The sequence below is a fragment of the Budorcas taxicolor genome, chromosome 6 (assembly GCF_023091745.1).
Source record: "Budorcas taxicolor isolate Tak-1 chromosome 6, Takin1.1, whole genome shotgun sequence".
NCBI classification, from domain to species: domain Eukaryota; kingdom Metazoa; phylum Chordata; class Mammalia; order Artiodactyla; family Bovidae; genus Budorcas; species Budorcas taxicolor.
In genome coordinates this window covers 14,032,161-14,048,590 of record NC_068915.1, presented here as the reverse complement: position 1 = coordinate 14,048,590, position 16,430 = coordinate 14,032,161, and positions in this window count along the sequence as shown.

Below are 16,430 nucleotides of genomic sequence, written 5' to 3'. Positions count from 1 at the left end.
ACTGAATTCAAAAACAGTGCAAAGATATTCAATTCTGTCTCTTTTCGAAAATCATGAGTTCTTAATGCACTGAGAATCTAAAATTTTTGAAAGAACTTGCTACATCTTCATTCTTATTTTATAAAAACATAAATTTTCATATAATTCTAAAATCAAAGAAGTAGCTTCACAAATTTTAAGTCATGGTACAACAGTTCCTTTTAGATTGCCTCCTATATCAATAAAGAGGGCATTTGGCTGCAAGTACCCATCCAATATGCTGCAGATGAGCTACAGGTGTGCTATAACTGTATCTCTCCCACTAGCTCTTAGATCATCTAAGAAGAGTCTGGAGTGCTCAGAGTTCCTGGGCCAAACATCTCTAGAGCAGCTTTTTTCAGAGCTTCACAAAGCGCTGCTCAAGTAGAGTGAAGACAGATGGTATTCCCTCCAGTCCCCATGGACAGTAGAAACTAAGAGTGACATCCAGTCATTCCCTGTTGTACCGTGACATGCTACAACCATTATCTGAACACGTACTTCAGTAGCCAGCACACTGGTGCCTATCATGGACAAGGAGCCCAAGGAGCTACTGAAGGAGTTTGAATCCACCTGCCAGTGCAAGAAATGTGCATTCAATCTCTGGGTCAGGAAGAGTCTCTGGAGAAGAAAATGGCAACCCACTCTAGTTTCTTGCCTGGGAAATCCCATGGACAGAGGAACCTGGCAGGCTACAGTCCATGGGGTTGTAAAAGAGTCAGATATGATTCAGCAACGAAAAAGCAAAACAACATGCAGCATAGCATATAGCCCAAAGAATAGCTGCAAAGGTCTGGCTGGTAAACTGAGAGGGAGGCTGGCAAACATACTTTCAAGCAGTGGCCCCCGACCTCTACCTCGGCTGCATACTTCTCTTTGATGTTGCTTGTATGCCCTTGTAGTAGTGAACAAGTGAGTTGCAGGGTGACTGAGCTAACTACCTACCCATTTCTACTGATTATTGCTTCATTATTTTAAATGCTTGATTAGAAAAAGTCTGATTAGATTCAACATTTTGCATTATCACAGGATATTTTAACACTACACTTGTCACTGAAAGAAAATTTAAAAGCTTTTAGAATCTTAGATAATCATTTCAACTGGCATAAATTTATAAATGGTAGAAATACATTTTTAAAATATTCTCCACTATTTATGCAAATAATTTCTGATTAGTGATTATTACCAAAAGTTTGAAGAGATCAAAATTAAAAAGTCTTACTAAAATTTTTCAAATCACTTTATCTTTATGCAAATTAAATATTAAGTTTTTATGCAAATTAAATGCTGAGTTTTCTCCCAGACACCTCTGTATTTTATTATTACCATCATAAAATCCTTGAAGATTATCCCACTGTGCATTCCAGACATTATTATTTTCCACATATACCATGATTAGATGCAGGATGAGAAACATTGGTTAAAACAGATTTCAACATTTAGCAAGAAATCCCCAGATTTTTGCTGCATCACCTACTCCTTTAAGCTTCCTAAGGGCAAACTATATGCCTACTTCATTATTGGATCTTTGGTTCCTTGTCTGGTGACCAGCCCAATAAATATATGCTAAAGTAATCAATACATTTGTGTGTGTGTGTGCATGTGTGTGTGCATGCTCAATTGTGTGTGCTCAGTCACACTTTGCGACCCCATGAAGTATGGAAAATGACCATCACTTTCTTTCAAAGTAAAATTTTAAATCTTTAGCCGTATGGATAGGAGAAACTTTCAGAATTCCTTTAGGAATTGTTTTTCCTTCAAAGCACTTTAAACTTAAAATAAGAACCTATATTACTTAGCAAAAAAGGGATTCTTAGATAGCATTATCAAAGAGCAGTGGGAAAGGGCAATGTCACTCTGACCCTCCAGATTCCTTCCATCTTCTTCCTACCATCTAACTCTCCCCAAATTCTCCCTCTTTTCTGGTCTGACTTCTAAAAGTGACTAAATGGAACATTTTAATTTTTTCTTTTAAAAAATTATTAATAAGATTTTATTGCATATGAGTCATTAAAGTATGTTTCCTGTAAGTCTACAAAGAAAAGTTTTCTTACTCTTGTTACAATGTTTCTCATAAAGATTTCCATCCTTTCTCAATGACAAGGACCGATTTCAACTTTGCTGAATTTTCACTTCAAGTCAAAATTTGTTCATACATGTATAAACAATCAGTAGGTGAAATAAAACACAAAAAAGCAGAAAATATGTACAAAGCTCTCATTACAAGAATAATAGCAAATCTAGTTAGTCTAGTTAACAAGTTAATGCCAGATAAATTTACCAAGCTCCCCAAAATGCCTATCATTTTCACTACAATCAGAGTCAGAAATGGAAACATCTTTTGATATTTTCCCTTCTAAGAGTAGCTTCTACCCAAAAGTAATAGCTGCATTTCAAAAAAAAAGTTTGATCATGGCCTTAAATAATGGTTCCTGCAGGAAATGAAAGAAAAATAACAAGCAAACAGACAAATGAACAGCAGATATTTTGGCTGTGAGGTCAAAGTAATTTACCATTTCACCAACCCACATGCAGCATATTTGAACACCTGGAATATAGTCCATTTGCTACATGATTAATTATCATTTTTCCTAAAATCTATGGCCCTCTATACCTCACGGCAGAAGTCAAAATGCTATACCACATAAGGAAAACACCTAGGTGGGTTTAGCAAAGCTGGATTTACCAAACTCAATCAGTTACACATTCCTTTGGTACCTGTGTAATTAATCTGTTTTTAATTGAGTTCCATTTTTGTCATATATTTGGTAAACAAAGGAGCATAAGTACAAATATTATGATTGTTTACAGCACAAATATTATGTAGCTTGCAATTTTACAAGACCCATGGTTGAAAGTGTGAAAGTGTTAGTCAGTCATGTCCAACTAGTCAACCCCACAGACTGTAGCCCACCAGGCTCCTCTGTCCATGGAATTCTCCAGGCAAGAATACTTGAGTGGGTAGCCATACCCTTCTCCAGGGGATTTTCCCAACCCAGGGATCGAATCTGGATATCCTACAATGCAGGCAGATTCTTCACCATCTGAGCCACCAGGGAAACCTACAAGACCCATTGGCAAGATTAAGGCTGAAAGCATCTAATGTTCAGACATATTCTTTTCTTTATACTTTCGCTTGTGATTATTTTGTTTTGTTTTCTGAACATCCCAAACCCACCTGTTTAGTTCATGTGACAGGGCAACTGAGTGGACATACCATAAAAGCTCTTTATTTTTGCCACGCTGCACAGCTTGTGGGATCACAGTTCCCCGATGAGGGATCAAACCCATGCCCCTTGTAGTGAAAGCACAGAGACTTGACCACTGGACCACAAGGGAAGTCCCTTGAAGCTCTTCTCAAACATAGATTCCTTCTGGTTCCAATTTATCTTCCCATTATACAAAAGGCAAGTTCATACTTGCATGGAAAAGACCTGGAATTCTTTATTATTTTGACAAAAAGTAGATTACAATTCCATCTTCATGAACAAGTCTATTCCAATTTTCTCCTGCATAAAAGTTACATCACAAGAAAAAACAAATTAAAATTACCTTAACTTGGTTTTTTTGGGCATTACCAGTGTTTAATTTAAAAAAAAAAAATAATTCTAAGTAGCCAGATACCTGTTGTTTCCTCTAATTCTATAATTATCTGAGTTTGAGGCCTTAAGGAAAAATAGGTGATTATATCTTATGCTTTCCTCCAAAATCTAAGATCTCCCAGAAAAGGAAGAACATACAGAAGACAATTATCCTTGTTTTTTTTTTCATGCTTAAATAGCTTGGAAATATGGCCAATGTCAAGAAAGGTCAACATATCGAGCATTATAAGCCTAATAAATTTAAATATTGAAAGTAAAGAAAACTTAAGACTTAGAAATATGGAAAACACGTGGCTCTTTTGAATTTCCCATTCTAGCATGTGTTCGTGCTAAGTCACTTCTGCCATGTCCAACTCTTTGCGACCCCATGGACTGCAGCCTGCCAGGCTTCTCTGTCCGTGGGATTCTCCAGACAAGAATACTGGAGTGGGTTGCCATTCCCTTCTCCAGGGGAGCTTCCTGAAGCGGGGATTCAACCTGTGTCTCTTATGTCTCCTGCACTGCAGATTCTATACCACTAGCACCACCTGGGAAGCCCATCCGATTCTAAAGTAATATGCGATTACCTGATGACTAGCTTAATAATTTATTAGTTTTCAAAATTCTCCCAGATTCCTCTTCAATTTGCTAAATTTCACTGGCTATGTTTTTGTGTAATACCTAACATGATACCGCAGAACCAGAGGCTTTGGAGCCAGAGCTTTTAGAACTGACCGTTTGAACGTATGCCACGGGTAAAGCAATATCTCTGATACTCAGTATGTTCAACATTTTAAGGGACTACCTTAAGGTCACACAACTGTTTAGTGACCAAAGTAGGACTAGACTCAGCCTCTGCAGTCCTGGCTCCGTGGCAAGCATTTCTCATTTCCTGCTGCTTGCTAACCATGGGAGGGCTGGGGAAGAGAGGTGTCAATTGTCATCGCTTTGCTGCTGAGGACAAATGTTGCATCACTTCATTGGAATGCAGTCCTTCATTGAGCAAAATCTCAAAGTGACATCTAGTGGAATACCCAGTCTCTATGGAGACATTTAATTAAACTGCAGTCCCTTTATACCAGCACAAATATTGTGAGGGAAAACAACTCAACTCCTTTGACATTTTTGCAAATAGGTTTAGTGGAATCCATTCTGTTTACTTTTACTGACATTTGTTTTTCAGTCAATTATCCCACATGGTAATTTTTTTTTCCTTTTATAATTTATTGCTAGCAAGTTAGCCATAAGAATAAATACAAGTAATTCCTTTCTTTGGTACAAGCACCAGAGTTTAGGTTAATAAAACAGCTGATGAAAATAAACACTCATTTTACCCCTCCCCTTTCCTTTTCCTTAAAGTTCTAGTTCACTTATATATCACACTGGTGGCAAGAGCAGAGTGCAACTAGAAAGAATTTAACCTCAAAAGCATCAAGGGTTTCCTCCTCACAAAGCCCTAAATCTTTGGAAAATAACATACTTTACTGGATTAGGCATCTGCCAATTAACTAACTAAATACGACAATCATTTTTTATCTCATATTCATCTGTCTCCAATCTTAGCACATCTTTATTTTGAAATGTTTTGTGAGTTCTTGAAAGGTTCAGAAAGTCTTCATCACAAAAAGTTCTATTCAACTTTTTTTTGTTCCATGGGATCTCATTGAGTAGACACAGAAAAACTAATTTTTAAGAAATTGAAAACTATATAGTGAAGAGCAGAACTGCTCAGACTCTAACCTGCACACAAAAAAACCTGGAGATCATGTAAAAATGGATATTCAAATTCAGTAGCTCTGATTGAGGCCTGAGAATTCATGTTCCTAACAAGTTCTCAGACAACACTTTAGTCCAAAAAGGGAAAGGTGTAGTGGGAAGGGCATTTACTTTGGAACTTGGGAGCCCTGATTGCAAGTCGACCTCAGTGGTTCCTGTCAGTGAGAACCGGAGAGACCCACGCCTTCTGTTTCCCCCTACACCACTCACAGCCACAATACCATCATCTGTCTTGGACCCACTGGGACTGACCTAATCCCATTCTCTATCCTACTCCATGTCAGGACACCCCTAGACTCCCAGGCTGCCTTCCAACTCCCACAGCTGAATCCTGCTTAGCCTCTGAACCTGGCCTATCCCCTCTGCGCATCCCTTCCCAAGTTCGGAAATCTTTCTCCTTTGTTCTCCAAAACTTGGTCAGCTGTCAGCAGAATCTCCAGTGTTCATTCTCTATTAACTGAAAACTCTCTTCCCCATCTTGCTTTAAGGAAAACCTGTGTCTCCACTGAGGAAACTGCTTTCCCTGGAGTCTTCTTAGTGGAGTTTATTTTGTCTCTCATAGAAATAGAGACTATGTCCTCCTTGCTCCTTATTGCTACTTTCAGACAAGTTTTCAATCCTTTCCTATTTCCAAAAACCACCCATTTTGAACCTCTGTCATCGGATTTTGTCGCCCATGATTTCTCATTGTTCTTGTCACCAAATGCCAAGGATCCCCTTCGTTTCCCCTACCCACGCCAGCCACTCACTCCCGTGGCCATTGCCCTAGACCTTGTTGCTGTTAACAACCCCATCTTCTCTTTAGTGTTAATTACATGCATCCCACTTTCTGCCATCACCTCTTCCCATTTTATCTCATTTTCTCTCTATTCTGCCCTCACAAGTCTCCCTTATCACTGCTACTGCTGAGGCATTAATCCTATCATCTTTTAAGTGTTCCTCACATCTTTGATATCCTCATTTCTCTCCTAACCCTACTTCAATTCCATTCTCAATGATTATTGACTCCTTTACCTCTCTACCTTATCTCTTACCTTTCGTTGCTCTTGCTTTGTAATACTAGAGTCCCATTTAAATCCAAATTTCTGCTTACTCTATGCCTTCCTCCATGTGGCTAAAATTACAAATCAGGGTGGCTGGTCTTTCTTTAAAACTTAATTATAAACCTCAAGTGTCCCCACCGTTTATACTGTATGTCTGTAGCCCATACACTCTTCAAATTATTGAGTTAGTCAAAAAAGTTCATTCGGGCTTTCTGTACACATGTGTGAAATCCTGAATGAACTTTTTCACCAATCCAATATATAGGCTGCCATTTTAGTCTCTCTCTTCAAGTACTCAGTCCTCTTCTCCCACTGTTACCTTAAGCTGATAACCTTGCTTCCTGTTTTACTGGAAAAAAAAAAAAACCAGAAGCAATAAGAAACAATTTCTACATACTTCCTTCAACACATCTACCCACATGCCTGCATCAGGAAACATCTTTGCCTTCCTGCCTGCTACCATTGTTAAATTGTCCAAAGCACCTATCAAAAATCAATTCTTACATGTAGCACTAGGTCTTCTCATCCCCCCTCACTGCTGCTGCTGCTAAGTCACTTCAATCGTGTCTGACCCTGTGCGACCCCATAGACAGCAGCCCACTGGAGTGGGTTGCCATTTCCTTCTCCAATGCATGAAAGTGAAAAGTGAAAGTGAAGTCGCTCAGTTGTGCCCGACTCTTAGTGACCCCAGGGACTGCAGCCCACCAGGCTCCTCCACCCATGGGATTTTCCAGACAAGAGTACTGGAGTGGGGTGCATCTCCCCTCACTAATCCAGACCAGACAGGCCTTCAGAGAGCTGTTGTTTCCACTAAATTCTGAATGTAACCCCCTGAGAGACCCTGATCCAGATCCATCCATTTAAGCAGCTTCCAAATTTTTGACACATGGAAACTGGGTTTTAACAATATTTATTGTTTTAAGCCACTAGGTTTTGGGGTGACTTTTTATGCAGCAATAAACATAATATAAGAAATAAGTGAATGAAGTGACAAAGCACAAAAGCTACATCACATCCACTGGTTAGTTAGGAAGGATTTATATACCAGTCAATTGAGGGACTAATTCTCAAGTATCAGGAGAGGAGAACAGCAGATACTTCCTCTGGGAGAAAAAATGGGGCTTAGAGAACTGGATAAGGAGCGTACCCTTAATATAGAATGGTAGAGCATGATCATGTGAAATATCTTTGATTCCTCTGATCCCCAGTGTGAAAGAGAAAACTCCCTAGCCAAAGAGAAACTCTGACAGTTATGGATGCTCACTATCCAGGCAGCGTTCACAATCTTTGTCAGTATAGTAGGATAAGCAGGGATATCCTAATAGCTATGGGACCTCAGAAAAGCCAAGTCATTTCTTCCCTCTCCTGAAGATGGACAGCATTTCTTTCAGCTGGTCCCAGCAGAAATAGTGGAGCAACATGCACAGATATGTGTCATGGGATTTCTTCTTATGGGGCTGACCAATTTATACAAATACTTGTTGGAGTGACCGTGCAAACCAGAATCAGGCAGTTTCATCACATTGGGAGTGGCCAGGCCTTTAGGACTCAGGCTGCCTACTCATCAAGAATGGCCAGACATTCGGGGCCTGAGGCTCCAAAGCTAAAAATAACTCATGCCCTCCTCCAGGGGGATCTTCCTGACCCAGGGATCAAACCCCCATCTCTTACATCTCCTGCATTTGCAGGTGGGTTCTTTACCACTAGCACCACCTGGGAAGCCCACAAAAATAACCCCCCAAGCCCTTTAAATCACAGAATAAATGCCAGGGATATTTTCACATTTGAAAATAATATTGGAGTCTAAGTTCAAACTCCTGTTTGATGAAGAATGGCGCAGCTAGTTTTATATGTAAGGCACATAAGCTGTAACTCTACAGTTTGATGACCAGAGAAGAAAGAAATCTTATAATAAAGTAGGTGTTTCTTTTTTTGGTTTGTTTTGTTTTTGCCTTAAGGACTCTAGGCCTAGGAGCAAATGCTCCCAGAATCCCTACAGAGAAACTTGAAGAATCTATCCATTGTCAGTTGATTGATAGGAAGATAGATAGATACAATAGAGAGATACACACATACATATATATTTAATTAAGTACATATAAATACATTTTTTAATTTAGCCAGAAAAGGTATTTTTTTAAACATAAATAGAAAAATACCAACTAATCCGAAAGTTTGCATTTCTTTTAAACTTTCTTACCTAACAGTAGTTTCCAAACAAAAAGAAATATGTTCTTCTAGGCTTTACAAAAAAATCAGACAATGAATTTGGCCAAACCTTATACCTATGATTTAGACATTTTAATAGAAATCTCTAAACAGATTTTAAACATTTTTATTTTGGCTGCAAAAAAGTTGTATCACCTGACTATTCAGTAATCTAAGTGAAAGATCTTTACTATTGTAGCATGGTTAATGTTTTCATATAATTTTACTATTCTGAATATTAATTATATTTGTGGCTATGATTACTATAGAAGCTATCAAACAATTTCTACTAACTCATAGAAGACATGGCTCTTTGAACTTCATCATTTCTCTAGCTACACTTACTCCCTTAATGATCTCATCTAGTTACTTGGCTTTAAACATCGTCTATACACTAATGATTTCCAAATTTATATCTAGGGCCCAGACAGCTCCTCTGAACTCCAGACTCATATATCCAGCTGCTTATTTGACAGCTCCATTTAAAGGCCTAACACACATTTCACACTTATCTTGTCTTAAACCAAACATCTGATCTTCTCTCCTGAATCTTTTCCTCCCACAGTCATCTTCCCCTTCTCAGAAAACAGAAGCCTATCCTCCTAGTTGCTCCTGGTCAGAAATCTGCGAGTTATCATTGACTCCTCTTTATTTCACCCTGATATCAAATCCATCAGCCAGTCCTGTCAATTCTACCTTCCACGTAGCCCAGAATCTGACTTCACGCTGTCTCCACTGCAGCTGTGTTGAGCCAGGGTACCTCTACCCGGACTCTACACCTGGATGACTCAACAGTCTCCTAGCGGGTTTCCTGTTTCTGCCCTTGCTCCCTGTCAGAGACACAGTACTCAGAGTGATTAAGTAAAAACACAGGTGATTGAGTAAAGCATATTCTCCCACACAAAAAAACCCTAAACTTGGACCTCATTTCAGTAAACCAAAAGACAATTCTTCAAGGTCCAACATAATTTCCATATCATACCTTCCACCTCCTCCACCCTGTTACTTAACTCATATCCTATATTCTCCCCATTATTCACTCTACTTGAGTCTCTCTGACCTCTTTACTGATGCTCAAACATCAGGGCCTTGGCACTGGTCCATCCATTTCCCGGGATGCTTTTCACTCAGCCACATGGTTCACCCCTTACTTCCTTCAGGTCTTGGCTCCATGGTAACTTTCCCAGGGTTTCCCCTTCCCCTATTCAAAGCACAATCCCTCTCCTCTCCCACAATACATGTCCGCCTTTGTTTCACTTTTCTTCATTGCCCTTTTCAACTAACAGCATAAATATTTTGTTTGTTTGTTTTCCTCTACTAAAATAGAAATGTCCTCAAAGCAAAAGCTTATATCCACTTTATTACTATACAGCCGGTTCTTAGAATATTCTTAGCAAGTAGTAGGCACTCAATAAATACTCACTGAATGTGTGAATATTAAATAATTGGAAAACCATTTCCAATCAGTATTTTAGCAATTGGTTACTATCCTAGCTAGTAGAAAGCCCAATATAGAATTGCTCATTCCCCCTTGAAACAAACATACTCTTTCTTTTTCATACTGTTGAATATCTAAGTCATTTTCACTCAGTTTTATTAATCTTTGAAGCAAAACCTAAGCTCCAGTGTTATGATTCTTTTTCTGGAAACACTGGTTTCTGATCTGAGAACCCCATTAGAGCTGATGATCATATTACTATTTAAAACTCAATGGACAAAGTATCTGTGGGCTTACACCCCTTCCTCTCTCTACCAAACGCAATCAGGGAAATATTCTGCAGGAACTGAATAATTGTAGAATAGGGGTCTACAAGCTATGGCCTGAAGACCAAAGACAGCTAACTTTCCCAGATGAAATACAGAATCCCCAGCTAAATTTGAATTTCAGATCAACAACAAATAATTTCTTAGTATAAATATGTCCCAAATTCTAAATGCAGGATCTAGAAAACTTAAGTCTGGCCTAGCACCTTATTTTGTGTAGCCCACAAGCAAAGAACGGTTTTTCCATGGGGTCGCAAAAAGTTGGACATGACTGAGAGACTGAACTGAACTGAACTGACACTGAAGTGATTAAAAGAAGAATAATATCTCATGACAAGTGAAAAGTACATGAAATTCAAATTTCCAGGTCTATAAATGATTATTGGAACACAGGAATACTATTTGTTTACTTGCCATCTATGGCCACTTTTGGGCTTCCCAGGTGGTGCTAGTGGTAAAGAATCCACCTCCCAATGCAGGAGATGTAAGAGACGCAGGTTTGATCCCTGGGTCAGGAAGATCTCCTGGAGGAGAGCATGGCAACCCACTCCAGTATTCTTGGCTAGAGAATCCTATGGACCAAGGAGCTGGGCGGCCTCTGGTCTAAAGGGTCACAGAGTCGGACATGACTGAGGGGACTTAGCATACATAGCCACTTCCATGCTTCAATCACACAATTGAAGTTTCGACAGAAACCAAGCTGCAGAGCCTACATATCTACTATCTGGGCCTTTGGAGAAAAAGCTTATCAACCTGTGCTGTAGAATATTTCCTTTTTATTCTTCCCCTGACTGAAGACTATGGCAAAATAACTGTTTCCTTTAAAAATCTCTTCCCACAGGAACACTCCCAGTGCTTTATTATGTTTGAAAAAAGAGTAGAAACCTCTGAGAAGAGACAAAATGAGAAAGGGCAGGGGTTGGGATGCCTGCAGAACTCAGTGGGGATCCTTTCTCTGCCCGTCATAGACTGATTAAGTTACTGAAATGCAGGCCACATGAGTACTATCACCCAAGGTGGCTGAGAGGGTTAGGAGACAAGAAGCAAATGACTGATTTTAAAGGACAAAAAAGGGTCCGATTTCTAGACTACAATGGAGAATATGATTGTCAGAAGGACAGAAAAGAGAAGGAGAAGAAAATGAAAAGATAAAAATAAGGACCAGGAGGATAGCTCTCACTCATTCACCAAGTGGTAAGCTTGAGAGAAAAATACAGACTTCAGAGACTTGGATTCAAGAAGATATCACGATTAAAATTAGGGAAGGAGGGATAGATGTACTCAGACCAAGTAAGGCAACTGTGACATCTTTTCCAAGCAAGTAAATCTTGGGTTGTGTCTACTCAATAAGCACGTGATTATCTTACTAAAAACTATATAATTCATACTTCCAGAAGTTAGTATTATTGTATTCAAATGGAGGCATAAATTTGTGCTGCTGTTGCTCTGTGGGGAAATAAGAAAAGGTAGAGCCATATTTACAGCGCTGTGAAATCCCCCAGATTCTCAAAGGAGTCAGTGGAGAAAGTAGCAACCATAGTTTCTTTAGAGACGTGCCAGGAGGCTTAGTGATAAAGAATCTGCCTGCAATCCAGAGACACAGATTCCATCCCTGGGTCAGGCAGATCCCCTGGAGAAGGTAGTGGCAATCCACTGCAGTATTCCTGCCTAGAAAATCCCATGGATAGAGGAACCTAGAGAGGCTACAGTCCATGGGGTCGCAAAAGAGTCAGGTGCGACTTAAACAACAACAATATAGCCTCTTTAGCCTCATTCTTTCCAACAAATATTTTCTACTTAGAGCACTGGGTTATAGTTATCTAGCCTCTGTTCTTAAGGCCTGAAAAAATAAGATGTATATAGATTGAGGGGGCAATTTATAAGATCCATCAAATGACAATCACTGTGACCCAAGACCCTGGGCAGTAGTTCCCAACACATGAGCCTCACTTGTAAACCATATTCTCAAACATAACTTCTGACACTAGATACACTGCGCTTCACTTCTCCTAAAAAGTGTATCAGCCTGGGAGAGAGTGAGAGTGATGTTATCACAGAAATCACGTTGTTCATTCTAAATATATTTTTAAACTGTAAGTTATTTGCAAACTTCAGGACTTCCGCTGTGTTTGGCAACAAATACTTACGACGTGTCTCACTCCTGACCTGTGTCATGAATGTCATATTTGAGTAGTACTGTTTCATGCTACTTCTCAAGGAAAAAATGTCCCCAAAGTATAAGTCATGTTAATATTAACCATGGCAGAAATACTATGAAAAATACATAGAATCATTCCCAAGGTTTCTAGGGAAATCATTCCCAAAACACTTCTAGGACTGTGTTTTGGAAATCAACTTCTGTTCACAATATACGCTGATGTACTTCATAGGCTCATACTCAGAGCTGACCAAGACCCTCATTAGTCCAGTCATGAGTTCTTTTATTTCCAACATATGCAGTTCCCATGGTAAAAACCACTGATCTAGTATAACAGATGACAGATACAGACGTCTGACACATTTTAGCCAATCAATAGGAAGTAAGATCCTTCGACCACTGCAGCTCTGGAGGTAAAGATGAACAGCCAGAGCCCTGGCCCTCTAGGAGTTCACAGTCTAGTGGAGACAATATCCAAGTAAAATAATTTTAATGTGGCATGCTTAGTAAAATGGGGGACATGACCACCATGCGTTATGAGCTCATGGGAAAAGAACTGAATCCATCATGGAATGATTGGCAAAAACTTTGCAAGAGAAAGAGCACACTGAGCTGCTATCCAGTGTCAGTAAATGATCAGGGGCCACTAGCCACAGGGAGCTGCTAAAAACCTCATGGTGCCTGATTCAGGATCCATTCACCTGAATCTCAAATGGAAAGTCAGTGAACTATGTTGGTGCCCTTGACCCACCTCCCCTCTAACCAGGAATCTCACCGTCACCAACCTGTCCATATTCTCTTGTCCCTCTGTGGTAGATACTTCAAGGGATAAGCCTCACCACAAAATTCTCTCCTATTTGGGAATCGCCACAGACAGAGGTGTGGGATATGAGAGGACGTATTTTATATGACCCTGACCTCCTAGAAATAGCTGATTCTTATAGAAGAAGGTTCTGGCCCAAACTGGACCATTCGGTGCTCTCTCTTTCAGTATCTGAAATTCTAAACTGAGATGCACAGGAACTTGGAAGTGAATCACACACTGATGCCAACACCCTATGAAGAATGACTACAAACTCCTGTCCCATAGGAAGCCCACAGCCACCCACCCTACCTTCTACTCTTTCTACCTTTTGCTTACTGTACTCCCTTCATCTGCTAAAGCTGGTCAGAGTTGGCTCTTTGCTTATAACCAAGACAGTTTCATACATGTCACCTATCCACATAGTTTTCCAACTCCTGTACACCTTGCATCTGCTAAAGCTGGTCAGAGTTGGCTCTTTGCTTATAACCAAGACAGTTGCATACATGTCACCTATCCACATAGTTTTCCAACTCCTATACCAATCTAACTGTGTTTTCCTCTGATCAAACAATTTGCTGAGAGATGAATGGCTCATAAATCTTGGTATGTCATCTACTCTCCTGAAATGTACTAGTTTGGGGAGACTTGTGGAGATATAACGTTGAAATCCAGCAATTTATGCTGGCGATATCTGCAAACCACTCTTCTTTTTGCTACTGAGTCAGTTCTTCTTGTTAAGATCGCCTTACTTCCAAGTTAGCCTTAGAGAAATGAAACATCTTTCACAATTCTAATCACGCCACCTCTAGCACATACCCAAGAGGTTGAAAGAAGAATTTAGAACTTGAGTTTTTAACCTAAAACTCAAAGCAAAATCATTAATGAAAAAATAAGTTTGTCCCTAAATAATTCAACATGCTTTTAGAATTGACCCTGATATCCGCTCTAGGTTCATTTCGCTCATCAGGCACACTAGTAGTACCAGTACTAGAAGCAGCAGTAATAGCATTTGACTTCTATTCCTAACAAACCCACAAGAAGGAAGGACATGATCTTCATTTGGGAAGTTCATTCACAAGGATGGATCAGTCCAGAGCTACCCTCTTTCAGGTGCCAGGAGACAAAGTCCTTTGCTACAGTCATGTAATTAAAAACAAAAAAGACACGTGCAAAGGTTAGGAAAAACCTTCTTTGGGGGGCAAAGAAAAGAGTTTTCAGGAACTGAATATTAGCTATACTGATGATCAGAAAACCATTTCCTATAATGTTTCTCCTCTGCTCTCAGTATTTGCTACTGACATTTCTGTAAAACTCAGAATAAAATAGAGTGGCATATCAAATGAAATAATACCATAAAAAGTTATCTATCTTTTTCAAAGATTAAGCATTCAACCTAAAGTATATCTTCAAAACCTGCCTCTAATCAGTCTCCCTTCTTTTTTCCAGTTATTGCACACCTCCGTAGGAAGTGTCTATGAGTGTGGTGAATGTATATGTATGAATGGCGGAGGGGGGGGTGTGGGGATGAGTCTGTGTGTGTGTGTTTGTTTTATTCCAAGTGAGAGGAGTCAGACATTTAATGAACACCTGAAAACTGGAGCTGGAGGGTGATAGCAAATACTCCATCTATCTGTGTGTGTGTGCTCAGTCATGTCCAATTCTTTGTGACCCCATGGACTATAGCCCACCAGGCTCCTCTGTCCGTGGAATTCTCCAGGCAAGAATACTGGAGTGGAATGCTATTTCCTCCTAAGGGAAATGCTCCATAATATGTGTTAAATGAATGACCAATGAACGAAGAAGATCTATACTCTTTGTAATAGCATTTTAAAGTAACATACTGTTCTTCCTGATAAGTTTATATTTTTATGAGAGAGAGAACTAGCATTAGCAACAACTATTCCTGAAAATTCATACCATCTTGGTCATTTCAATAAATATACTAATAGCTTGAATTTGTACCATTCTTTTCCATGAATATGTCAGTATTTGATGTGTTTTAGCTCCAGGAAGAAAGAATTAAGTTTTTAAAAAATCACTAATTTCACTGAGAAATTAGCCTCTAATATCACATTTTGACTGTAAGTAATTAAGGATAATAGTTCCATATGATCCTGGGGAAATGTTACTTTCAGCTAAATTGAAAACAGGATTATAACAGAAGAGATGATATAATTCATTCTAAATGATGAGGGTGACTTATTCTTGGGTTAAAGACCCGAGTTACTTTCTGTTCCAATATCTCTCACGTGTTATAAAATGATGGAGACTACTTTAGCTCCTGTATGTGGCAATTTCTATGATTCGGGCTAATTAATTCCTCTGTCAAGTATAATTAATCATCCCTATTCATGCACTGGAGAAGGAAATGGCAACCCACTCCAGTGTTCTTGCCTGGAGAATCCCAGGGACGGGGGAGCCTGGTGGGCTGCTGTCTATGGGGTCGCACAGAGTCGGACACGACTGAAGTGACTTAGCAGCAGCAGCAGCAGCATCCTACACAAGTATAATATATAATAACTATATAAATTTCATCTACAAAAGGCAGTGGAACAACTGTTCATGGCAACTAATAAAGGTTTCCTCTCATGGAAAGATCTTTCAAAACAATTAGTAATTAGTTAAATGTGCGCAAGTGCCCAGAAATTTCAGATGCTCAGTCAATTTCAAGTGACATGGCCTTTAGCTAGCCAACCGGTATGAGTAGTAAGATTGAAACAATTAGTTTGAAAAGCTCTACAAAACACTGGTAAGAAAAATTATAAGAAGGAAACCAGTTACCTGTGTATAAAATTCAATGTAAATGTTAGAAACATAAATTAAAACAAGGATGTAATTGCACACCAAGTAGAGAAAGAAGGAATTAAAAGAGCCTAACAGCAACTTATATTTTCTATGTTCAGCTTTTGTTCCTAAACCCAAAATGAATAATTTTTATTCAGAATATTTTATACTTATGTTTACCAGAAGTAATTTATCTGAGTAGAAAATGTGACCTATATTTAAACTGCCCATTTTGTATGCACTAAAATCAGATTTTTAATTTCATGAAATCATAGCTTCTCAGTACTGAGAAT